We start from the raw sequence: 26941 nt of genomic DNA, 5'->3' as shown, positions 1-26941 counted from the left end.
TCAATACATTGGCCATGTCCTCCTACTCTTAAAACCCTCTTGTTCCCTGACATCTGTTAGACTACATTCTCCTGGGTTTATTGACCTTCCTGTTCTCTAGCCACTTCTATAATGTTCTTCTCATTCTCCTCTCTTGGTGCCTCCATTTTAGTCTGAAAACTGTACATTGGATTTCCATAGGAGACTATTCCAGACACTCTTTTAACCTCACTCTCCATCCTCACACAGGGTCAGAACTTGAATGTGAATCACACCTACTGGAAATATGTAGGACACATCCACATAGGCTTTCCATGAGGGATGATTTCATCCACTTCCATAACTTCAAGTAGCACCTCTTTGCCAATAACTCCAACTGTGTATTTTGAGCAGAGAACTTCCTTTTTAAGACAGATCCATATGCCCCAGTCTATGCAACATTCTTATTTATATATTTTACAAGTACCTCATTACTTAACATATTCAAAACTGAACTTGAGACCTGCTTTTCCTACAGCATGTTATCTCAGTAAATTTCTCAATACAGAGCTTTCTAGGAGCTTTCTTTGACATTTTTCTCTTACAACTCCCCATATCCAATCACCCACTAAAGGCTGCCAATTCTGCCTTCTAAATACATCTTGAACCATATCCATTTCTATTCACCCCAAGGCCACCACATAAGCCAAGTCTCCAAATGAACCTGCACCTGGACTAGTACAGAGGCTTCTAAATGGTCTTCCTGAAGCACTTCCTGCTTTCTACCAGTCTATTCTGCACACAAAGCCAGAGTACACTTTTTTAAATATATAGCAAGTATGAATCTTATACAGAGACTTCAAATGTGCAGAGATATAACATCCTTTAGGTCTCTAAAAATCAACTTAGTCTTAAAGTTCCATATGTACTTAGAAATGAAAAACTGAATATTGCATAATCAAGGTAATCTACATCATTTGGGCTAAATACTCTAATTCAATCAACCAATTCAAGATTCTCCTCAGGATTCACCAAACTCTGTTTCTTCCACTTGAGGATGACCTATGATACTGCAATGATTACATACTCTCCCAGTCTTGGGAGGGTGGGGATGGGGTAACTTTCCCAGAAGCATTCTTTGTCCTTGATGACCTTGAGATTTACCTCATCCTGACTGACCCCCACCAGTGATGTACTCTGTCCTTCCACAACTTCTAACAGACAACTCACTGCTGATAAGAACAGTAACAGTCTCTTTTTCTGAGCCTTCTACATATATCAACTCATTTACTCCACAACCCTTTGGATCTGTCTGTTGTCTTTTAGCACTTTGTACATTTTTCTTCTCCTCAGGAAACTCGGGACCTCTGTTGCTTTTTGGACATCACAATATGTGCATACCAAATTCTCTCAGTCTGTCCTGAAAGCCACTTGGCCCAACATCTCACTTAACCACCGCTCTTGTCACTCCAGTGCCATGGCGGACAAAGTGCCAAGGCTTCTTTAGGACAATAGAAATCTCCCCCTTGGTACTCCTAGGAAAGCAAGATAGAGGCTTTCTCTGGTCCCAGTTTCACCAGTAGGTCAGACATTCCTATCCTCAGTCCTATTCCATCAAGATCTAAAACTTGAGAGAGAAGAGTGCCTCAACCCTTTCTTAGAAATCCACAATAGCCACTAAACTCTCTTGCCCCCCTTTCGCTATTCTGAAGCTCCACTCAATTGCCAAGAATGTAAAACAAACTTTCCTCTGTATGTCAGAGAGAAACTTGCTTTGAATCTATTCTCTCCTATGCTCTAGTTTGTGGATAAATTCTATGTACTCTTTCTTCAGGCTTAGACCAGTGATGCTACAAATCCTGCTTTGAGGAGATTCATAAAAACTTTCTGGCCCAAAATTTAGGCTCTTCCTTGAGAACTCAGGCTTCCCCTTACACCTCAATAAAGCTGGGGAATAAAGCAAAACTAGGCTTTCACAATCATTATCCTATGGGTTTCAAATAATCAACTTCTTTTCCAAGGGTCTTATTTTTTTAATATTTTTTTAATTTTTAATTTATTTATGATAGTCACACAGAGAGAGAGAGAGGCAGAGACACAGGCAGAGGGAGAAGCAGGCTCCATGCACCGGGAGCCCGACGTGGGATTTGATCCTGGGTCTCCAGGATCGCGCCCTAGGCCAAAGGCAGGCACCAAACTGCTGCGCCACCCAGGGATCCCTCCAAGGGTCTTAAATAATGAATGCCACTGCATGAAACAGTAAAGATCATGGAGCATTTAAAAAAAAATGCGAGAAAAGAAAAACCTGTTTTTAAAACTCCCAACTTTATTTTTATTTTCTGAGACAAATGCAAATATGATTAAGTACCTATCCATTCCCCTCCCACCAACAAGTCCTCTTCAAACTCTCTCTCTATATATATATATACACATATATATAGACACATAAAATTTTTGTTATATAATTAACACAAAATATTGCATAAGTTGAAGGTATACAATATGTAGATTTGGTACGTATATATATCGCAGTATGATTACCACACAACTAACACCTCTATCACATCACACAATTATCATTTCCTTTCTGTCGTGGGAACAATTAATGTCTAGTCTCTTAGCAACTTTGAAGATTATAATACAGTATTGTTTCTATAATCCATATTCTGTACATTAGATCTTCAGGACTTACCCATGATTTGCAAGTTTATACACTTAATCAACATCTCCCTAATTCCCACCCCCACCCCAGGCCCTGGTAACCACCATTCTACTCTGTTTCTGTAAGTTCAGCTTTTTACATAAACTTTTTATTGATGTATAACTGACATACAGAAGAGCACAAAAATTGTGAATGTATAGGTTGAGGAATTTTTACCATGTGAATATACCCTTATAACAACCAGAAGTCAGGAAGTAAAACATGACAAGTATCCCACCTACACTCCCAAAAGAAACTGCCATCCTGACTTCCATCACCATCCATTAACTTTGCTAGTTTTTGAACCTCTTATAAATGTAATTTTGAACTGTTTTTCTGTCGGCCTTTTTCCTCTCAAAATTATGTATGTGAAATTCATTCCACAATGTTGCACATGGCAGTAGCTTATTATTCATTGTCATTCCTTTGTAGATGTCCTTTATATGACTGTATTACAATTTATTTATCCATTCTGCTGCTCGTGGACATTTTGGTTGTTCTCAGTTTAAGGCAATTATGAACAAAGCTGCCAAGAACATTCATATGCATAGATTTTATGCATAGATTTTTATATGCACATATGTATGCATTTCTGTTGGTGTACAACTAGGAATAGTATTACTAACTCATAGGTTTATGCATCTAGCTGTATAATAGATATTGCCAAACAATTAGTCAAAATGGTTGTATCAAGTTGAACTCACTAATAACACTGAGAATTTCAATTGTTCTACATCTTCTTCACCAACACTTAGTATTAGCAGTCTTCTTAATTATAGCTATCCCCCATGAATATATTAGTGGTAGCTTATTGTATTAAAATTTGCATCTCCGTAATGACTAAGGTAATATTTCATATGCTTCTTTGCCGTTTGGAGATACTGTTTGTGAAATGCTTATTAAAGTCATTGGCATTTTTCTGTCTTTGCTTTATAGGAATCCTTTATCAGGTATACACATGACAATTATCTCCTTCCTTCTACTCCTTGACTTGTCTTTTACACTTCTCAAAGAGGTCTTTTAACAATTGAAGTTCAATCAATCTACAGAAATCTATTGCATTTCTATATACCAATAATGAAGGAGTGGGAAGAGAAACTAAGAAAATAATCTCATTATTTAAAATTGTACCAAAAATAATAAGATACCTAGGAATAAACCTAACCAAAGAGGTAAAAGAGGTCAATGTCTAGGTTGTACTCTGAAAACTATAAAACACTAATGAAAGAAACTGAAGACAATAAAAAATAAAGAGATAAAAAAATAATATATAAATAAATAGGCATTCCATGTTCATGGATTGGAAGCATAAATATTGTTAAAATGTCTATACTACCCAAAGCACTCTAAATGTTTAATACGATCCCTATCAAAATACCACCTTGGGGTACCTGGGTGGCTTGGTCAACAAGTGTCCAACTCTTGGTCCCAGCTCAGGTCTTGGTTTTCTTTGGGTTTTGTGTTTTTTCTAAGATTTTATTTATTCATGAGAGACACGGAGAGAGAGGCAGAGTCACAGACAGAGGGAGAAGCAGCCTTCATGCATGGAGCACGATGTGGGACTCGATCCTGGGACTCCAGGATCATGCCCCGAGCTGAAGGCAGATGCCCAACCACAGAGCCAACCAGGTATCCCTCAGGTCTTGATACCTTGGGGCTATGAGGTCAAGCTCCATGTTGGGCTCCAGGCTGGGCATGGAGCTGTCTTTAAGAATTAAAAAAAAAATACCAACAGCATTTCACAGAGCTAGAACAAATAATCCTAAAATTTTTATGGATCCACAAAAGACCACGAATAGCCAAAGCAACCTTGAAAGAGAAGGGCAAAGTAGAAGTATCATAATTTCAAACTTCGAGTTATAATCAAAAGCTATAGTAATCAAAACAATATGCTACAGTCACAAAAATACACACACAGATCAATAGAACAGAGTAGATAATCCAGAAATAAACCCATAATTATATGGTCAATTAATCTTTAACAAAGCAGGAAAGACTACCCAATGAGAAAGACAGACTCTTCCAACAAATCACGTTAGGAGAACTGGACAGCAACATGCAAAACAATGAAATTGGACCATTTTATAACACCATACCAAAATAATAAGATACCTGTATATAACACTATACACAAAAACAAATTCAAAATGGATTAGATGCCTAAGTGTGAGACCTGAAATCATAAAAGTACTAGAAAAAAAGCACAGGCAATAATTTCTCTGATATCCACTGTAGCAACTTTTTTCTAGATAGGTACCCTGAGGTAAGGAAAACAAAAGCAAAAATGAACTATATCAAAATAAAAATTTCTACACAGCAAAGGAAACAATCAACAAAACTAAAAGGCAACCTGTGGAATGGGAGAAGATATTTGCAAATGACATATCTGATATGGGGTTAGTATCCAAAATATATAAAGAACTTATACAAATCAGCACCCAAAAAACAAATAATTCTATTTAAAAATAGGCAGAAGGCATGAACAGACATTTCTCCAAAGAAGACATCGTGATAGACAACAGACACATGAAAAGATGCTCATCATCACTTATCATCAGGAATAATAAAAACTTCAAAAAATTAAATTCTTAATTTTAATACAGTTGAAATTATCAATATTTTCCATTATGGCTAGCTTTATTATCTTATTTTTCATGCTTAGTTACAATTCACTTGGGATTGGTATTTTATATCATGTACAGTAGTAGTCAAGATTCATTTTTTTATATGGCTATCTAATTTACCCAGCACCATTTATTTAAGAAACTTTTTTTTCCACTGTATTACAATAGGACACTTTTGTCCTAAGTCATGGGACCATATGAGGCTATTTTTGGGCTCTCTGTTTTGTTCCATTTACCCTCTGTAATACTTTGGTCTTAATTTCTAACCAACTCTCTTCATTTAACTATCTCTTTATCAGGTCTTACCTTACATATTACTTCCTCAGGAAAGCCTTTCCTAAATTAGTTGTAATCACCATCTTTCAGGCTCCAATAGCCTATTCTTTTCATTGGTATCATTCATGATTCTATTAGGTACATTCTGATAGATACATTCTATTTAATGTATGAGTCTTCTACACTCAAAGCTCCATAAAGAAAGAGCATGTCTGTCATGCTCATGGCAGGATTATTAGTCACACCACAATGCCTGGGTCACAGGAAGTCCTATGTAATGTAGTTTTGTTTTATTTTGTTTAACTCAGTAACCCCTCAGTCTAATATGTCTTCATTGTCCTTAGCAAGTGTTTTTTTTCTCAAATGTTGATGTCAGCAGAGTTCCTGCCTTAACTTGTTGGCCCTCTCTGCCCACTCTCTATCCAAAGGCAATCCCATCTATTCACATCGATTTAACTACTATCTAGTTAAAAAGGACTTAAAAATATACTCCTTCTACCCTGATCACAAGCTTCAGATATTTGCCTACTAAGTATTTGTAACTGGATGTTACACAGACATTTCAAACTCAACTTGTTCCAACTGAACTCATCTTTTTCCCACTCCTCCACTCCCACCCCCACCTGCTCCTCCTGCTCTTATATATACCATTTCAATTAATGGTGCCATCTACTACGTAGTCTCCTAAAGCAGAAATCGTGTAGTCATTCTAAAGTCTTTTATCCACCTACCCACATCTTTTCATTTAATAACTAATTTATTCCTCCCACATAGTTCTATATTCCTTCTCCCACCCCTATTACTACTGCCTAACCAGGTTTCCATTCTTTCTTACCTTACTACTAAAATAGCCTGCTAATAACTCTTTTTATCTCAATTTTGCCCTCCTTTGAAGCTTCCTCCGCATAGCATGAGAATGGCATATCTAAAATTCAATTTGACTATGGAGTTTTATTCTTAAACCCCTTCCAAGGCTTTCCAGAGCCTTGTTACTCAGTTAACACACCAGACCCTCTAAAACTTGAGTCTTAATTTCCTTTTTTACTTCTACCCTTCTATTTTACCTTCTAATAATTTCCAACTGCTTTCAATTCTATTAAACAATGATGTTTCCTCCATGTTTAGCTTTCTTAATGGTGCTCCCCATGCCTGGAAAGGCACTCAGTTCTTACCTTTCCCTCAGGATTAGATTCTAGAAACATCTCTTCCAGGAAACCCAAACCTCTGGGTTGGCCTGAGTTCATCTCTGCTCTCCCACAACCCCACAGCAAACTTTATTACCACATAATTTATAGTCTGTCTCCTCTACTAAACAATCAGATCCTTGACACCTGGCCCAATATATTTGTCTTTGTGCCCTGAGATGTAGTAGACAGCTTGACATACATTAGGCATCTAACAATACCTATTGCACTATTTTTAGATCACTTTGAATCTCCACGACAGAATCCAATATCCATGTTGCCCTTTCTTTTTGTATTCTGTTGAGTTTCAATTTTATTCCAGGTAACAATGTGCCCAGCTCAGTAACTACATTGCCTACCCTCTCTTGCAATGACAGATGATCAGTAAAATGTAAGAACTCAGTGCTGGCTTTCTGGAAGCCACTTTAAAGGAGACTGACTCAACAGTTTTGTCATTTATTCCTCCCCTCCTTCTCCCTGAAATGTATTCACCATGATTGAAATTCCAGAAGACACCAAGTGTCCTTGAAGATGCAAAGCCATGCTCTACAGAAAGATAGGAGTATGCTTCCCTAATGACTATGGAGCGTTCATACAAGTACAGCACAGCTTCCTCTTAGACTTTTGTTACAGGAGAGAATATGACACCTACTTCGTTTAGCCTATCTGTGTCTTTGTTGCTGAAAGCAACAGTAGCTGCTAGCTGTGAATAAAAGTTTCTTCTCCAATGATACAACTGCAAATTAAAACTGATCATGAAATCTGCTTAATTGGAATCATCTAGGATGGACACACTACTTCTACATATATTGTCCTACACGACCTCATAAAGAAACTGGTAGGCTGGGTGACTTTTAATATGACAGTGAGCCATTTTGTTTCTCCAGTTGTTATTTAACTCATAACTTGTCACTTAAGTAGAGTTGGAGTTTCTGAGATAATGACCTGAGTAACTTTTATAGTATTCTTATTCACAGCTAGTAACTATCATGGGGACTTCATAGTCCCTAATTAAGACATATGGGCAGTGTAATTAGAGTTCTTTCAAGGATTAACATCCAAAAGAGCATTAATAGCCATTATTCATATACTCTAATTTGCATGTATGCACAGATATAAATCTTTCTGCAGATAGCAAACATAAACTACTGAGCTAGTCTCCCCATTTATAAAATATAAAATAAAACAATGAAAACACACACATACATACACATTACAATACACTGGATTCCAAGTCTCCAACTTAACAGATATCATATCCTGTGTTCCTAACTACTTACTCACTTTGTTTATCTTGTTCTTTCCAGACTACCATAGGCCAGTTTCTCACTACACTGACTCAGTTTAAACTCTCTTCAGTTGTTATCTAGACACTGATGCCATGTGGCCTCTTCTCCAGCAATTTAAGGCTAATTTTTCAACAATCTTCTGTGCCCATTTTCACTTTTTTTTTAAAGATTTTATTTATTAAAGAAAAGATTTTATTTATTTAATTATTCAGGGGGAAGGGGGAGAAGGAGAGGGACAGAGTCTTAAGCAGACTCTTCACTGAGCAGAGCCCAGTACAGGGCTCAATCTCACAATCCCCAGATCCCAACCTGAGCTGAAAACAAGAGTCGGATGCTCAACTCACGGATGTTCCAACCAGGTGCCATTTTCTGAATGGCCCTGAATTGCTAAGGGTCTATTCTACGAGCTGTTTCTATGTCACTGTCTTGGGCTCCTCCCTCCCAGTAGATGGTCATTAACTGTGTATAATAATTTCCCCTAACACTCATTCCTTCCTGAACCATTTAAAATCCATGTGAGACCAAGCCTTGATCCACAGGGCAAAACATTTTGCCTTGTTTTGTGTTTAAGAATAAACAATAGGCTATGAGATCAGAGATATTCAAACACAATGTCATATCTTAATCCTGGTGTTTTGCACTTAATAAGTGTTTGGCTGTTAATAAAAAGCAGTTTGTCCGATGCTTAATCACTCATTAGCTTCCTAAATATTAAGTATCTGCTGTGTGCCTAGCGTTGTGCTAGGCCACGATATCACAGTGAGCAAAATCAAGTGTGGTACCTAATTACATGTTGTAGAAAAGACAGGGATTAAGCAAATTATCACGAAATGAGTTTACTACTTCTAGAAGGAAAGAAATATGATTTTATTAGTGTGCTAATCACAGGCCAGCTTGTTTCACCCTACCAAGTAAACTAGAAAAACAATTTTAAAAATCTGTTTGAACATATAATAAAGCCACAAAGGCTAATAAGGACTTGGAGGGCTAAAATACAAGAAAGGACGGAGGTACAGAGCGGTGAACCTGATGGAGTGGCTTTTTCTCTCATGGCATTTGCTAATCTTCAGTGGAGGATTGAAAGATGAGCAGAGCTTCCTAGGCTCATGGAAATGGGGAGCAAAAATTGAAGTTTAGGTCCTCAGAGAAAGGAAGCCCTTGATAACTTCAAGGCATTCAACTGGGGAAGGAAAACACTCCTGATCTCCCTTCTCCGTGACTCACTCATGGAGTGGCTCCAACCAGTGGTGACTTGAAATGTCAGTCCTAATGTATCTGAGCTACTGATTCTTCTGATAAAGAGTTGATTTAGGCTTTTATCAAATTATCTTATGTCAGTGAACACAGCAGTACTAGGAGAGCATCCAAAAGATTATTTTATCCAGCTTCTCTCTGCACCCAGTGTATAGTGAGACCTTGATAGGACTAACGAGCCAGCAACCATTATTTCTTTTATGCCCACTTGCCCAGTGGCATGAGGAAACTTAAATGGCCAGGAGGCAGAGTGAACTTCATGAAATTTGAAGTGGATTATTAGGTATAATTGGGAGAAGAAGCTCCATTCTCAACTTCCATCCTACTATCTCCAAATCTGTATTTTCAATTTATGACAGATATAAAACTATATATTGGTCTTTGGCTAAAAAGATATAGGACAATCTTCTATTCATAAGGTGGTCTATGTCAACTATACTGTATCTGAGACTGCAGTTAGACCCCAGCTCTTTCTGGGCCTTGGGGTTCCTCAGACCATTCAGTCACCATTTCCCCACTTTTTCAACTATAAGATAAACTTCTTGGTCAGAGAAAGGTTGAGTAGAATATCATAATCATGTATAAAATACTCAGTGTATGAATGGTGATACTAAAAGAAGAAAAAATTGGGAGGGAAGGCAAATTAAAATCTAAAGTGTCAAAGCCCCCTCCATGATAGGGGAGGTCTAGCCAGCCTCCCCAGGGTATGGTACTACATTGCAGGCTTAGGGTTAGTTGCTAGCTTTGCAAGTGCAGCAAAGTCAGATTTTTGAGGCAAAATCCATATTTTAATGCCTGTCACCATAACTACTTTGATCAAGTACTAAGGAGGCTGGGAAAGAGGCACAGCAACATAAATGGAGTGAGTCACCTTCCCCACCCGATAATTAAAAGCCTCACTCACAGTGGCCTTTTGTTGGTCATTCACATAAGAATACATTTAGTCACACTTTGAACCCCATTCAGAGAGATTCATCCATAGATGTCTTTCCCCAATTCTTTGTGATCAGTCTTACAATTCTTTCTTTTAGGTCCCTGACAATCTGATTATACCATTAGCCATGGCCCATCAATCTGTAGAGATACCTCAGGCTTTGTACTAACAGACAAAGTGGATAATAATAAGGTATATCACTTAAATTCACATCCACTGGGAGAATTTTCTTTCTTCACTGTCCTACAAAGCCACTCCTAAAAGGAGATGATGTCACAGCATTCTATTCTTGATTGGCGCCAACGTGCGCAGAACCATGTTTAACTAGACTCACACCTTTTCCTCCTCAGTCCATTCATCTGAAGTATTGGCCCATGAGAGTGCAGTGCAAGACAACAAGAAGAGGCAAGGTGAGAATTAATAAAACTACTTATCTAATCTATTTCTGCCTTTACAACTGGAGAGACTGGATCCTGAATATACTCCTTCCACTTGTTGATGGAGGACATCGGGCCGTGTCTAACAGCAGTGTTGATTTCTAAACTTTTACTACTTACTATATAACCCTCTGTTCTTCCTCTAATTGGTAAAGGAATAATCCAAAGTAGTTTGACTTTATACTTCTGACCTCATTCCCTACCACTATCACCTTGGCTCACTCCACTCCAAATACTCCATCAAGCCTGTCATGCTCATGGCCTTTGCCCTTCATATTATTTCTGCCTAGAATATATTTGCCCTGGAAATGCACAAGGCTACTTCAACATCATGGCTCAGACATTACTCCCTCAGTGACACCTTCCCTGACAACCCTTTTTAAAAACTGAATCCTTACCCACCCTGTTAATACAAATTTATCCTGATTTATTTTTCTCTTTATACAGATTACCTTATGATATACTGTATATTTCCATTTATTTGCTTATTTTCTCTCTTCCTCCACTAGAATGTACCTCACAGGAGGGAATTTTCATTGGCCTAGGTTTTACCATTTTATCTTCAGCACCTAGAATTGTGTGAACATATTGGGTATTCAATACATGCTTTAATGAAAGAATGAGAATGAATGCATCTTTTCCCTCAGAGTCCTCCCTAAATTTAAATTTTGAAAGTTTTCTAATGAACCAAAAAAAATTAATATGTCAAATGAGTTATATGTCTGATTTTATTCACTTCTTTATGAAAAAAAAACCCAATTTATTCTTTCGTCCTTTTTTCCCTGTGTTCTTTCCATCTATATATATTATAAAAACTTTGAGTAAGGAGAAATCAGTTCAGTTTGCTCTTCTTTCCCAACAACTGCTGGGTTTTAGAATAATAATGCCACTGGTTGTTTCTGATTCAAACACAGTGTGAGGCTTTGTTTCTTAGACAAGTCAACTGAGGAAGAAAACAATTAGAATCACTCCCAGCTTGAAGAGGTACATCAAATCCAGAATTTCAGTAAGTGTCCCCATCATTCTAAAATTAGCCTGATCTCAATGCATTACTTCCCTTTGGGACTTAATCACTAAGATTCCATAAACACACACACACACGTGCACACACACACACACATAATTCTGATACAAAGTTTGTAATCTGTTGTGGGAATTCTTATATATATCTTACGGATTTGCTTTTAAACTGGTTCCCAGTTGAGACTCTGGGTGGCTCAGTGGTTGAGTGTCTGCCTCCAGCTCAGGGCGTGATCCCGGAGTTCTGGAATTGAGTCCCACATTGGGCTCCCCTCAAGAAGCCTGCCTCTCTCCCTCTGTCTGTGTCTCTGCCTCTCATTCTGTGTCTGTCATGAATAAATCAAATCTTTCAAATAATAATAAAAAATTGGTTCCCAGTGCGTGCTAAAATCTGACAGCTGTCAAAATCTGGGAGACAAAGAGAGGAGTAAAGGTAGGACAGAATTGTCCTCCCCTGGCCACGTACACCTCTTACATGGGTCTGCTAAAGGATTTGTTAAGGGTCTTCAAGCAAAGGCAAAAAAATACTATCAAAGAACGAAAGAGGGCTGCTTTACTTGGCAACGAAACCCATGAGAGTTGAAGCTCCTCCTATATAACAAAATCTCCTTTCTCACCATCCTATATCTTCCTGATCAACACCTTCATATCAGACTTTGAATTAGGCACATGACAAGGCTGTAAATTCAACAGATACCAAATTTAAGCTGCAGATTTGATGTTTGTGCATGTCTTTTGTCTCTCTCAACCCAGTGGCTTTAAGAAATGTGATGTTCTTTTTGCAGTTAAAAAAGTCACTGATTTTCAATCCATGTCTTAAGTAGAATTATTACACAATTTGCATTAGCAAATCTATTTATTTATGTTTTGTGGAAATGTTAACAGTGAACACTACATTCTATAGGTCTTAAATAGCTCTTCCTACTGGCCTCTAACAGAATCTAATTGATTACCCAAAGCCTTCCTTCAATTAGCACTATATTCTAGGATGAATCGTTTAATTTACTATGCCAAAAACCCACAGCTTACTAGCAAGGGCTTTCACTCCCCTTCACTATCTTTAGCTATTAGCACAATCATCCTGCATGACCAAACTAGATGCCTTAATATAACCACTTATTCTTGCTCTTGTAACCTCCAGTTGGTAAAAATTAGCTGATCCAGCTTTGGTTCAATCAGGTAGTCAAGTTATTCTACATACTTATCCTCCTCGGACCACCGGGCTGACTGGGGCATACTTTTTCTCATACTAATGGCAGAAATTCAAGACAGCAGGCGACCATCAGACAAACATATCTCATATCTTTGCTCACAACACATGGACTAATATTCCACCTTTGGTAAGTCATATGGCCAAACCCAACATCAATAAGGCAGGATAGAATATTTTACCCACAGTGGGAGAATATTTGTGGGGGTTTTTTTGGGGGGGATATTTGTTGAACAATAATCCAATCTACAATAACCCTTAACAAAGACTCATAAGTGATGCCAAATCCCTTCCTTTCTTTAAATGCTCATGCCCACACAAACTTCTGATTCAAATTTGTATATCAAGAGGAAAACAGAAACCAAATCTGGCATAAAGTGAAAGTACTGAAAGAATATTGTATTGCCGATAGATGTAACAGAAGGACTGAAGAATGAGGCTCAGTGGTTCTGAGATCAGTACCAGTGCATTAATCACAGCACAGCACAGATGTGGTCCTGTATGAAGACACAGTTGCCCACTGCCTCTGAGCTCTAGAGGCCAGTTTCTTAAATTGATTGCATCCTAAAATTATAATATTTGGGTTAAATAAAATATATTCTGAAAATTAACTTTACCTGCATATATTTTTTAACCTTTTTTAAAGTTAAACTACTAGAAAGTTTGTTTTCTCTTTCTCTTTCTTCCTTCCTTCCCTCCTTCCTTTCTATCTATCTTTCAGTAATCTCTGCACCCCATGTGTGGCTCGAACTCCTAACCCTAAGATCAAGAGTCACATGCTCTACAGACTGAGCCATCCAGGTGCCTCAGACTATGAGTAAGTTTCAAATGATATATATGGCTCACATTTCTATAAAACAGTACTGTTCTAATACTCTATACTCTTAGAGATTGGATGCTAGTAATTGCTGCTGGCACCACCAGCAAAGCAGTCTCCAGAAACTGAAAGCAGAAACAGTCAATACTACCTGAGAAGAGCCTTCCCTATCCTGTCTTCTTTGCATGCCAAACATAATCTACGGAAGATCCATCTGTTTAGCCAAACTGGGGTCACCAGTTTATACTGTAGTTTCAAAAGAGGCTAACAGAGGGAATATACGGTGTTTCTAGCCCCTACAGGAAGAGATAAACTATTAACCTACAACCGAGACTCATAAAGTAAAAATCCCCAAATATAAAGATTTTAACACTGAGTACTCAAAAACAGTGAAAAATCCAATTTTTGACTCAGTATATCCCTTCAAAGAAATATAACTTTAAGAAATAGAAATATAGGGGCAGAGATTTCTTTACAAAGATTTTTATATTAGCTGGGTTCCCCCAGAAGCATACATGTAAGAAAACAGTTCATTTGTGAAGGCCTTCTGGGGCTTCGAAGACACTGTTTAGAACACACCTCAGTATAGTGCCATCTGAAGGAGGAGGATGGTAGGTTGAGGGATGATCCTGGGAATGTTAACTCCTTGGCACTTCCAGCCTGTGCTGGCGAGGATATGCCTGCATCCAGAGAAAGCCAGCCCCTGGGCTGAAAATGACAAATGCCAGTAGCATGTATAAGAAAAACGGAATTTAAAAGATGTATAAAGATAATATGAATGAGACAAGGATGGGAGAAACAACTTACAAGTTGTTATTAAAAATGACTGTCTTGGGACACCTGGGTGGCTCAGCGGTAAGCACGTCTGCCTTCAGATCAGGGCGTGATCCTGGAGTTCCGGGATCGAGTCCCACATCAGGTTCCCTGCATGGAGCCTGCTTCTCCCTCTGCCTGTGTCTCTGCCTCTCTCTTTGTGTGTCTCTCATGAATAAATAAATAAATAAAAATCTTTAAAAAAAAAAGATTGTCTTAGTCTGCTTGGACTGCCATAACAGAATAACAAAGACTGGGTGGCTTAAACAACAGACATTTAGTTCTCATAGTTTTGGGGGCTGGAAAGTCCAATATCTAGATGTTGACATACTCAGTGAGGCTCACTTCCTGGCTTAGAGATGGTTGTCTTTTCACTGTGTTTTCACATAGTGGGGAGAGAGAGCAAGCAAGATCTGGCTTCCATTCCTCTTCTTATGAAGATACTAATTCCATCATGGGGCTCCACCCTCATGACCTCAACCTAATTACCTGCCAAAGAGCCTCTGACTCTTGGTTTCATTTCAGGTCATGATCTCATAGGTCATGGGGATCATGCCCTGAGTCGGGCTCCATGCGCAGTGGGGAGTCTGCTTGAAGATTCTTTCCCTCTGCCCCTCCCCACACTTGCTCATTCTCTCTCTCTCTCTCTCTCTCTCTCTCTCTCTCTCTCTCTCTCTCATATAAATAAATCTTAAAGAAAGAAAAGAACATGGTGGTCAGAGAAGCTCATGGAGAAGACAACATTTGGGCAAAGATGAAGTGAGGGAGTAAACCATGCCAATACCAGTGGAAAGAGCATTCTGGGTAAAAAGAATAGAAACTGCAAAGACCCCAGGTGAGGACCTGCTAGTCATGTCACAGTAACAACAAGGAGGCCAATGTGGCTTGATCACAATGAGTGAGTGAAGCAGTAGTAGGGGGTCAGAAATGGAATAGGAACTGGATCATATAGAGCCTCATGGTTGATTTGAAGAACTTGGAATTTTGCTCTGAATGAAATGAAAAGCCATTGGAGGATTTTGAAAAGTTTATCTACAATGCTCTACTGAGAATAGACTGAAAGGTGACCAAAGCTGGAGCTGGGAGACCAGTTAGGAGGCTGCTACTATAACACAAGAGAGAGGTAACAAAGACTTGGACTGGAATAGTAGCAGAGGAGCTAGTGCAGAAAAAAGCTAAAAGCTAAAGCTAAAGGACTTGCTGGCAGGTTAGATGTGAGCTGGGACAGAAAGAGAGAAATCAAGAGTGATTCTGAGTGAAGTTTTTTATCCTAGGAAACTAGGAGAATGGAATCATCACTAATTGGGGAAAAGACAAGAAAAAAAAGTAGGCTTGGTGTTAGCGATTTGAGGTGAAAAGGAAAATCAGGACTTCAATGATGGACATGTTATTTCTTGCCCAGTGATGGGCAATAAATGGCCCATATGGATCTAGAGTCAAGGGGCAAGTTCTATCTAGACTGCAGACATAAGTTTGTGAGTCTTCAGCATACACACGTTATTTAAAAACATTGACTGGATGAGATCAACAGAGTGAGTGCCCATAGAAAAGAACTCCAAGTCACTCTGGCAAATAGACAATTCCTCAAGAGGTTAAACACAGTTACCCTATGATCCAGTAAATCCACTCCTAGGTATATACCCAATAGAAATGAAAACATACCCATGCAAAGCCTGTACATTAATGTCCATAGCAGGAGTATTAGTAATAGTCAAAAAGTGTTCACAACCCAATGACCGTCAACTGATGAATGGGTAAATAAAGTGTGCTATACCCATACAATAGAATATTATTTGGAAATTAAAAGGAAAGTGGTACCTATATGTAATATAGTATGGATGAACCTTGAAAACATTATGTGAATTGAAAGAAGCCAATCACAAAAAATCACATATTATATGATTACACTTACATGAAATGTCCAGAACAAGCAAATCCATAGAGGCAGAAAGTACTTAAGGCTGGGGCAGGGCAGGGGGTGCAGTAGGAAAGCTAGATAGAAGGTACAGGGGGTTTCTTTGAAGATGATAAAAAATGTTCTAAAATTTTTTATGATAAAAGTTTCACAACTCTACAAATACACTAAAAGCTATTTAATTGTACTCTTCAAATGGTTGAGTTGTATACTGTATGAATTTTATCTCAATAATGTCAAAAGAAACAGGAAGGAAAGAAGGAAGGAAGGAAGGAAGGAAGGAAGGAAGGAAGGAAGGAAGGAAGAAGAATTGTAAGGTTTGAGCTCTGGAGTCTTAGGACATTTAGGGATTTGTGATGCTTATTAGATATCCAAGAGGAAATTTTGAGTAGATGCTTGGATATGTGAATTTGGAGATGAGAAAAAAGGTCTGGTCTTAGATATGATTCGAGAGTGAGTCCGGGGTATGCCATTGTTTCTGAGGTTGAGTATATATACCAGAGAATGGGGCAGAGAGCAAAGGAACTTGAAAAGAAGTAAAGAGTCCAGTGTCCCAAAAGTCAAGGGAAAAAAATATTTAAGGGAAAAGTGATCAACTCTGTCAAATGCTGCCAATAGCTCAAGCAAGATGAAAACTAAGATCAAGCATTGATTTTAACTATATGGAAGTCAATGACAATTTTACAAAAGTTGTTTTGTAAGAGCAACGAGAATGAACGCCTGATTAGAAAATGGGTGACAAGTAAATTGCAGATATCAATTGAGATTTGCTTTTCACAATAGCAAAGAAGTGATCCAGTAACTGAAGGCAGAAAAAGAGTCAGGAAAATTCTGTTCTCCCTAAGATAGGAAAAATAACAGCATTGCATAAGCTCATAAAAATGAGCAAGCAACGAAGGAAACATGATTGTACAGAAGAGAGAAGCCAATTGCTGATATGATATCCTTGAACGCATGACCAGGGTTGGAAACTGATGAGCGAGTGGAGGGGACTGGCTCTAGTTAAAGCTGTGGGAAGTTCACTCACAACCCTGAAAAACAGAGGGATGCCTGGGTGGCTAAGTTGTTTAAGCATCCAACTCTTGGTTTTGGGCCAGGTCCTGATCTCAGGTTCCTGAGATTGAGCTCCACCATCTGGCTCCACGCTCAACAGGGAGTCTGTTTGAGATTCTCTCTGTCCTTCTCCCTTTGCCCCTGTCCCCGCTCTCTCTTGCTCTCTGTCTCTCTAAAATAAATAAATAAATATTTTTAAAAATATGAAAAACAGAGTGTGTGGGCACCGAGCAAGTGGGCCAGGGAGGGATGTGGTGGCAAACGCATGCTGTAAGTATCTTCTGGTGGCTTTTAGTAGCCCAGGAAAATAGGAAACATGGCCTCGGCAGAGTGAGAATGGGGGCAGGGGGAAGAAATTGAGAAGAAAGAAGGAAGTAGAAATAGTGTCTGGGCAATGAGTGAGGGGAGGACCAGAGGAGTAGAGAAATGCAGTATGGGTGCTAGAGAGTGTCAGTGCCCACTTGTGGTTAGTAGCAATGAATTAAAAGCAAGACCAGTCAGCAAGAGGGTGTTTTTCTTTCTCCAGGCCTATTCAGTCCTACAAGAACAGACTCTGATGAACTGAGTCAGCTTTAACCAGGGCTGGGATTAACAGAATGTGAAAATCCTCCCAATTTTGTGAAAAAGAAAGGAAGAACATCTTAATAGAGCATAACCATAGCACTCACAGGAAAAAAAAAACAGGTGGGAAGGAAATTTATTAATAGGTATGATTTTACCAGCAATTTTTATTTTCTCAGATATTCTCTGAAGTTTTTTTGGCAAAAATCAAAGCTCGCCCAGTCTAACTTAAGCAATCTAGTATTCAAGACTACCCCCGTATAATCAAAGGCAGGAATTAGCACCAGGTCTGACAAGAAATTTAAATCTGAAAGTAATAAGACAAGATAACAATCCTCTTGCTCTCTTCTCTCACTGAGAACATCATCTCTTGTATCTGCTTTCTTCTGGGTACCCGCACCATTCCCTCGATTCTGTTTTTAGGTCGTGCACAGGACCCCAACATGGTTGCTCGTGTTTCAGCTCACAGTTCCAGAAACCACATCACATAAGTCCTTGTCTTTCTCAGATAAAGTTTACACAAGGGAAGCTGATTGGCTCAAGTTGAATCAGGGCTCTTTGTTTGGTTCAATCAGCTGGAATCAAGAACGGGAAGGCAGCTAGTCAAAATATGGCAATGACCTAATCCCTCTCCGCCAAATAGTCATATGGTAGGGAAAGAGGTAACTCCAATGAAACTAGCCAAGTAGGACCCCAAATACAACTTTCCAAAAAAGCAGGTATCACTTTCGTAATAAGAACAAGTAGCTTTAATTTTTTTAAGAACAAATAACTTTTAAATATTTATAAAGAAGAGATGAAAGGGGAAAAGAGAGAAATATTTAAAAATTTAGTTTCTCCTTTTTTGTCAAATATTCCTTCTCTGTTTCAGATAGCTTTTTCATCACTGCAACTTCTAAAAAGCTTCTGTTGAGTGCCTACTAGCACAAGGCACCATGGCCTTCACTGCACAGAATGAATCTGACAGGCATAAAATCATATTTAACAGAGAAATTTACATTTTTGAAGAAAACGTTGAGAAGCTAAAATGTATCCTTAACTGCAAAATGGAACTGTTGACAATATCAAACATTATGAAGATTCCCTCCCTACTTCAGTAAATACCTAGTGAATATTTTTTGCATGTTATTGGACTTGAAAGTTATACTGGAGGTAAAAACAGTGAGATAAAACTAAGAAGTAAGTCTATTAGTGGCATTCCCTTTTAAGATTATTTTTACTTGCACAAATTGTATACATGTTTGTGTACTTTAAAATTCAGGTACATACAGAGCACATAGAGGGGAAAAAAAGCTTCTTTGATCCTACCTCTGTCACCCCTGAGAACCCCCAATTCCATGGCACTTTACAGAGAAAAACAGTTAACAATTTGGACTATACCCTTTGAATTCTTTTTCTGTTAGTTTTATTTATTATTTTGTTCTTAAGTCCTTTCTTTCTTTATGCTGATGACTTCCTGTCAGTATTCTTGATAAGTTATATACCCCAGCGGCCTTGCATCCAGGCCCTATAGAGACATTTTTAATACTATCCCAATGACCTAATCTCTTAAGGCACTCATATTTCACCTGTTTTTTAAAAAGCAGACATTTTATGGACTGGTGAAGCAATCATTTAGAAACCTACATCTCTGAAGCCATAATCATTTTATAATTTGTTCTGCCTCACAAACAACCACAGCCAGCCTTCCAAAGGACAATCCTTTAAAGCAAATCTCTAACATTAAAGCAGCTTACAGCTATTTCAGATAATGGGAGCTGTCCAGTCTGTGATGTGTTCAGTCTCTACCATTTGTGGAGGATCTGCTATACTAATAATCGACTTGAAAATGAACTCTGCACTAAAAATTCAGCAGTGAGTGACAGAAGTGAACTTACAAAATTTATTGGAAATTTCTTTCTGAAGGTCAGAGGATATATTAAACACAATACTTAATATGCATTTTTTAAACACATTCTTCTGAGATTCTGATCTTAAAGTTTATGGTCCCTGGCAGCCTGGGTGGCTCAGCTGTTTAGCATCGCCTTCAGCCCAGGGTGTGATCCTGGAGACCTGGGATAGAGTCCCATGTCGGGCTCCCTGCATGGGGCCTGCTTCTCCCACTACCTACATCTCTGCCTCTCTCTCTCTCTCTCTCTCTCTCTCTCTCTCTCTCTCTCTGTCTCTTATGAATAATGAATAAATCTTTTTTAAAAAATAAAGTTTACGGTCCTAACCTTTCAAAAGAGCTGATTAAAGACATTTCCATCAAAACCTTCTTTGTAGATTTGTCTACATTTCTGAAACAATATGCAATAAAAAGAGAAAAAAATTGCTAGAGATCTCCCTTAGAAAGATTCCCAAAAACATGTCTTTCATGGGCCTTTTTGTGAGTCGCATTTGTACAGAAAAACCTAATCACTTAATAGCTATGTTACTTAATATCTATTTTATAAGTATTATCTAATATATACGTAGTAAGGGCTTTGCCATGTGTCAATCCATCATTGACGCCAATTCAATTCCAACTGGTGATAGACAATTTCCATGTTATGGCAAAACTCCATTTCAAATGTCTATCTTATCTCTCACCTTTTCTACCTCAAGACTTATTCTGAAGATATCCATGGCTCAGCCTTATGAAGAACATTCCAGAAACATGAGGGATTAACATCCACAGAAGCAACCCTCAACCAATGCGGAATAGGAGTCAATGGACAAATGCTCTAGACTTTCGTACTTCAGAAGGGAAAGTCTAAAACCTAGTCTACACAGTTCTTAAGGGGGTCCCCAATGGCTTTGAGCACCACTTGCCCATAGCAAGAACTGGTTCAATAATGCACAGTTAGTTGAATCATTTTTCAAATAGATGACCTTCTCCCAAATGTTTGTCTCAGGTTCTGCTTTAAGGAAAAACCATAAATGTCATTCATTCTAATGAATCAATCAGTTTTCCAGTCCTTATCAAGGACTCAGTCCCAGAAAAATAACTGTCCAATATAGTAGCCACTAGCCACCCATGGCTATTAAGATAGTCAAATCAAGTAGATAGTCCAAACTGAGAGGTGTTGGCAGTAGAAGCTACACAACAGATTTTTAGTATGAAAAAAAATGTAAAGTATCTTATTAATAACTTTATACTGATTAGTTGAAATGATAATGCTTTGGATATATTGGATTAAATAAAATATATTACTAACACTAATTTCATTGGTTTCTTTTTACTTTCTATAATATGGCTACCTAAAACTTGAAAATTATACTTGTAATGGACAGCACTGTTCTAGAAATTGTGGAATAGAGCCACAGCGTAAGAGAGAGATGGGGTGGGGGAGAATGCGGGTATGATTTAGTATAATATTCAACAAGATGTTTAATTACATGTCTTGAAAATCATTTAGGCTGATATTAGCAAAAAAGACTTTATTGAAAAACAAAGGAGGCTCCAAAACCTGGTCCAAAGAACCAAGCTTGGAGTCTGCACAGCTAGGTAGCATATCTGCAGGTTGTCTGCAAAAATGGCTCCAATATTCCCCTTCCTATACCTTGTCCCTTGACAATTAGAGCTCTCCCATTCAGAGAGGTGTATTTCTTTCCCTCTTGATTTTTGACTGGCCAGGAGAAGCAACAGAAGTGATGGTTGTATCAGTTCTAAATGTAGGTCTGTTCAGTCATGGCCCTAAGTCTAGGCTGGCTCCTGGTTGACAGGACTTATAGTCCAGTTGTCTCCATAGCCTCAGTTGACTGTTACCCACATTACAGAAACAGAGCTGTATCACTGACCAGAAGCTGACTGCAGACATGAGTGGTCTCAGAGCTGTCCAGTTAAATATTAAGTTGATGATCCATAATTGATGATCCAATAGAATCCAGATATCAATTGATGATCCCATAGAATCCAGAACTAAATAGCCTACCGAGTTTGAAGACGGCTTGTTCAAAGAAAAATCTGGAGACAAGTTCAAGTGGAAAGGACTTTACTCAGCAGTAATTGCAGCAGTGAGAAAGAGGGTCCAGTGTGAACTGAATCCTGACCTGCACAGAGCTGACTAGGAATTTTAAAGGGAAACGAGGGATTAAACATGGGGAACAAGCAAAGATTGGGTTTGTTAACTGAAGCTTATTTGGAGAAGGAAATTTCTTCTATCTTCAGGCCAGGGAGCAGTAGTGTAAGTTAGAGCAAAGCACCCTCCATTCTGGCAGGGAGAACAAAAATTATGTTCCTGAATGTTTGCATTTCAAAGAGATGAGTCTCTGATCAGAGAAAACAGTTCTGGGTAGTGGAAGAGCTACTTCTCAAAGGTGGAGAAGAAAGGATTTACAATAGCAAGCTTTCTAAAGTAATTGTTTTATGAGAGGCAATTCAGAGATCTATTTATTTATTACTAGGTTTGGTATCGAACAAACAGCAATTCTTCCGGCAGTCTTGACATCTCAGGTAGGCACCAATAGAGCAAGGGTCATCCTAGGGATGTGGCCTTGAGTTAGAAATGTGTTAGTGTTTGTTCAAGCCTTTTAGTGCACATGGTGGCAAGGGAGAGGAAGTAGACAAAATCATCTGCCCTGAGTCTGCTGTTTTTATAGGCCAAAGCAGAGGCCTAGTTGAAGAGAACTTAGAAGAGCCTGCTTAAAGTTTAGTCAAGAAGAGAGTCTCTGGGGGCACTTGGGTTGCTCAGTGGTCGAGCATCTGCCTTCAGCTCAGGGCATGATCCTGGGGTCCTGGGATCAAGTCCCATGTAGACTCCCCACCAGGAGCCTGCTTCTCCCTCTGTCTCTCTCTGTGTGTATCTCACGAATAAGTAAACAAAATCTTTTGGAAGAAAAAGAAGAAGGAAGAAGGAAGAAGAAGAAAGAAGAAGAAGAAGAAGAAGAAGAAGAAGAAGAAGAAGAAGAAGAAGAAGAAGAAGAAGAAGAAGAAAAGAAGAAGAGGGAGAAGTCTCTGTTACTTGTCACTTAGTTTTGAGGTAGTTGGTTATATAACTAAATATCTAAATAATATAAAATGGAAGCCACAGAATTGGGTCAGTAGAAATCCTTTTTTTTTTCTTTTTTTATTCATCCTAGACATAGAGAGAGAGAGAGAGAGAGAGAGAGAGAGAGAGGCAGAGACTCAGGCAGAGGGAGAAGCAAGCTCCATGCCAGGAGCCCGACGCGGGACTCGATCCCGGGACTCCAGGATCGCGCCCAGGGCCAATGGCAGGCGCCAAACCACTGAGCCACCCAGGGATCCCCAAGTCAATACAAATTCTATCACCTCTTCCTCCAGACCTAGAAACTGCAGCTTGTACTGCTGGACATAGGCACTGCCACTAGTACCCCTGGAAAATGCATGCAGCTACTACCACCACTGCCAGGCCTACCAGAGTGGATTCTGGGTCATCAGTACTTTTTGGTATGACTACCCTCCATTCAAAGCCTAGAGAAAACACATCTAATTGAAGGAGCCTAAGTTATGTGCCCATGGCTTCACGTTGATACCTCCAGCCTCCACAATTGGATATGGTTCTGTTTAATTAAATAAAAAATTCCCCAGTGTAGGAAGTGTATTCAGGTGCTAGATCATCAAAACAAAAAACAAATGCAATTACATGTACCATGATATTTCATACCTCAATTGCTTTACTGATGTTGAAAATCATGCTTGATACACATCTTTATTCTTTTCTACATGAATAACTCATCATCTTCCCTGGGAAATCTCTGACTCCCTCCCCTTTCTCCACTCTGGCTGAATATACAGGGAGGATTTGAATATGACCCTCCTTCCCAGATGTGCAGCCTAGGGGGAGAGAAGATAGGAGAAAAGTATGGTGTTCTAGATCTATTGCATCAGTTGGTACCCTTGCATCAGGGAATAAATGGTAGTGTGGGTCTCTCTGCACCAAAATGACATCAGGCCAACAATTAGACATGGCTGGGGGTGAGATCAGGGAACAAAGAGGCTCTGACAATAGCTCTGATTCTACCTTAAGCTCATCAGTGAGAGGTGGACAAATACACTTGCCCCACTTCCCCAAGCAGGGCTCAGATGTTAGTTAAAGGAGATGGCCAAGGGCCAAAGGGGCTTGAATTTGTAACCCAAAGGCCGTGTGAATCACGCAACTGAGGCTTTATAATTGCAGAGATTTCACAAGGTAGCCTTTGGAAGAGCGCCAAACACCATGACCACTAGAAAGCAGACACTGTCCCTCCCTGACCCCCTTTCCCAAACTTCCATTCTGTCATCATAAATAAACCTTGGAACAGGAGTGTAACCCTGAAGATGAAGAAAAAGTAAGCTCCAGAAATTAAATGATTTTAAACTTGAAGTGACTGGAAGAGAGTGACAAAGACTAACTTCACCTAGAAATGCCAGCGTATAGTTTTATAGCATCAGGAAAAATGGAGCATATGGTAGAAACTAAGTTCAATTGTAAGAAAATAAAATGTTACTTGTTTTGCTTGTATAACTTTAGGGCTTCTGAAAATTATATTTACCGTAGGCATAAGGGTGTTTACTGCATTCTTAAGAGGTTTAAGAATTCTCTTTGGGGAACTACAATATATTTTATTTAAAAATAATAATAAATCATTGACTGAAAGGTTCAACACTAAGTTGAAAGTAACAAAGTGAATTGTTATTTTCCTCATGCCTGGCCTTCTCTCTGAGGCATGTTCTGAATCTTTTTATATATATATATAAATTTATTTTTTATTGGTGTTCAATTTGCCAACATATAGAATAACACCCGTGCTCATCCCGACAAGTGCCCACCTCAGTGCCCGTCACCCAGTCACCCCCACCCCCTGCCCACCTCCCCTTCCACCACCCTAGTTCGTTTCCCAGAGTTAGGAGTCTTTCATGTTCTGTCTCCCTCTCTGATATTTCCACTCATTTTTTTTCTCCTTTCCCCTTTATTCCCTTTCACTATTTTTTATATTCCCCAAATGAATGAGACCATATAATGTTTGTCCTTCTCCGATCGACTCATTTCACTCAGCATAATACCCTCCAGGTCCATCCACGTCGAAGGCAAATGGTGGGTATTTGTCATTTCTAATGGCTGAGTAATATTCCATTGTATACATAAACCACATCTTTTTTATCCATTCATCTTTCGATGGACACCGAGGCTCCTTCCACAGTTTGGCTATTGTGGACACGGCTGCTATAAACATCGGGGTGCAGGTGTCCCGGCGTTTCACTGCATCTGTATCTTTGGGGTAAATCCCCAACGGTGCAATTGCTGGGTCATAGGGCAGATCTATTTTTAACTCTTTGAGGACCCCCCCCCCCAGTTTTCCAGAGTGGCTGCACCAGTTCACATTCCCACCAACAGTGCAAGAGGGTTCCCCCTTTCTCCACATCCTCTCCAACAGCATGTTCTGATTCTAATTTAATGCTGGATACAAGTCACTAAGGTGATAAAGGTTGCCAAATGATATTCTTCAGTACAGAGCATTCCAAAGATTTCCTATCCATTCTTGGGTCACTTAAAGTCTAGAGGACTCCCAGAAGGTGTGTTAGATATTGAAATTGGCCAGATAGTTGAAATAAACACTAGAGCAGTAGCTCTCAGTGGAGAAAGTGGAGAGAAGCAGCTGGTTGTTGGGGCTATAGGGTTGCTCTTCATGGAAAGTTGGCAATGTCTGGAGATGGTTTAGGTTGTCACAACTGAAGGTGATGCTACTGGCACCTCCTCTGGTAGAAGCCAGAGATGCTGTTAAACACCCTATAATGTACACACAGTCCCCAGCAGTAACAGTCAACAGTCAAAAATGTCAATAATGATAAGGTTGAAAGACCCGCTCTAGAAGTAAATTAGAAGCCTCGCCACTTGCAGGATCCTGACAGCCTCATAAAATTGACCTATCACTTTGAATTGTTAATATAGAAAATCTGATGTTTCCAAGATCTTTTGTTCTGGGGAGGGCTTGGACAGAACTTCTAGAATTGTTACAAAAACACTTTTTCTTTTAAAGGGCTTTTGATGATGATGATAATATTTAGGTAAACTTAGTTCGTGTTCTAGTTTAGAGCAAGAAAGACAAAGACACCCTCTTCATCTGTTTATTTTGTATTTTATATTGTGGCCATTTTAATATAGAGTTTGGGGGGGCCTGAGTGGCTCAGTTGGTTGAGCACTCAACTCTTTTTTTTTTTAATTTTTATTTATTTATGATAGTCACAGAGAGAGAGAGAGGCAGAAACACAGGCAGTGGGAGAAGTAGGCTCCATGCACCAGGAGCCCGATGTGGGATTCAATCCCGTGTCTCCAGGATCGTGCCCTGGGCCAAAGGCAGGCGCCAAACCACTGTGCCACCCAGGGATCCTGAGCACTCAACTCTTGATTTTGGTTCATGTCGTGCATGATCCTAGGGTTGTGGGATTGAGCCCTGTATGGGCCTACACACTCAGTGGGGTGGGGGGTGTCTGCTTGAGATTCTCTCTATCTGCCTCCGCCTCTCCCTTCCACGTGCTCTCTCTCTAAAATAATAAATAAATAAATCTTTTTAAAAATACGGAGATCAGGGAAAGAACACAAAAAGGAGAAAGAAGGAAGTCTGTAGGAGAGAGGAGCTCAATATTATCTATTACACTCAGAAACAAGTTATTAGATCATTTAGTAATATTAGTTTTGAAAAACATAAATATTAACTTTTAAAATGGTCATTACATTGTTTTAAGAAACAGTTAAACTTTTAAATAAAAGTGTATTCTTTAATTCTTTCCCTTATTCCTTAAATGTAGAACCCAATTAATAAATATAGTCATCTTCCCAACTTCAACAATCTGTTTTTAAATGTACAAAAATACTGAGAACCTACTTACTATGATTTTACATAAGAAAAGATTGCAGAATGGCATATGTCAACCACAAACTCACAGCTTATTTCCTAAAATTCAGTAAAACACCCCTAACTAGATTACAAGCT

At 39.0% G+C, this 26941-nt stretch overlaps 1 protein-coding gene across 1 annotated transcript in view; it reads left to right on the top strand.

Annotated features, from left to right (window-relative positions):
* Window positions 1–10564: 10564 nt before the first annotated feature.
* The window catches only part of CUNH21orf91 (chromosome unknown C21orf91 homolog), a 63047-nt gene continuing 46670 nt past the window's right edge, over window positions 10565–26941 (top strand). The window contains exon 1 of the mRNA XM_055313838.1: window positions 10565–10630. The gene's annotated coding sequence lies outside the window, so the exon portion shown is untranslated. The remainder of the gene's footprint in view (window positions 10631–26941) is intronic.

The sequence above is a fragment of the Nyctereutes procyonoides genome, unplaced genomic scaffold (genome assembly GCF_905146905.1).
Source record: "Nyctereutes procyonoides isolate TBG_1078 unplaced genomic scaffold, NYPRO_anot_genome, whole genome shotgun sequence".
NCBI classification, from domain to species: domain Eukaryota; kingdom Metazoa; phylum Chordata; class Mammalia; order Carnivora; family Canidae; genus Nyctereutes; species Nyctereutes procyonoides.
This window is presented reverse-complemented; position numbering and strand designations above follow the sequence as displayed.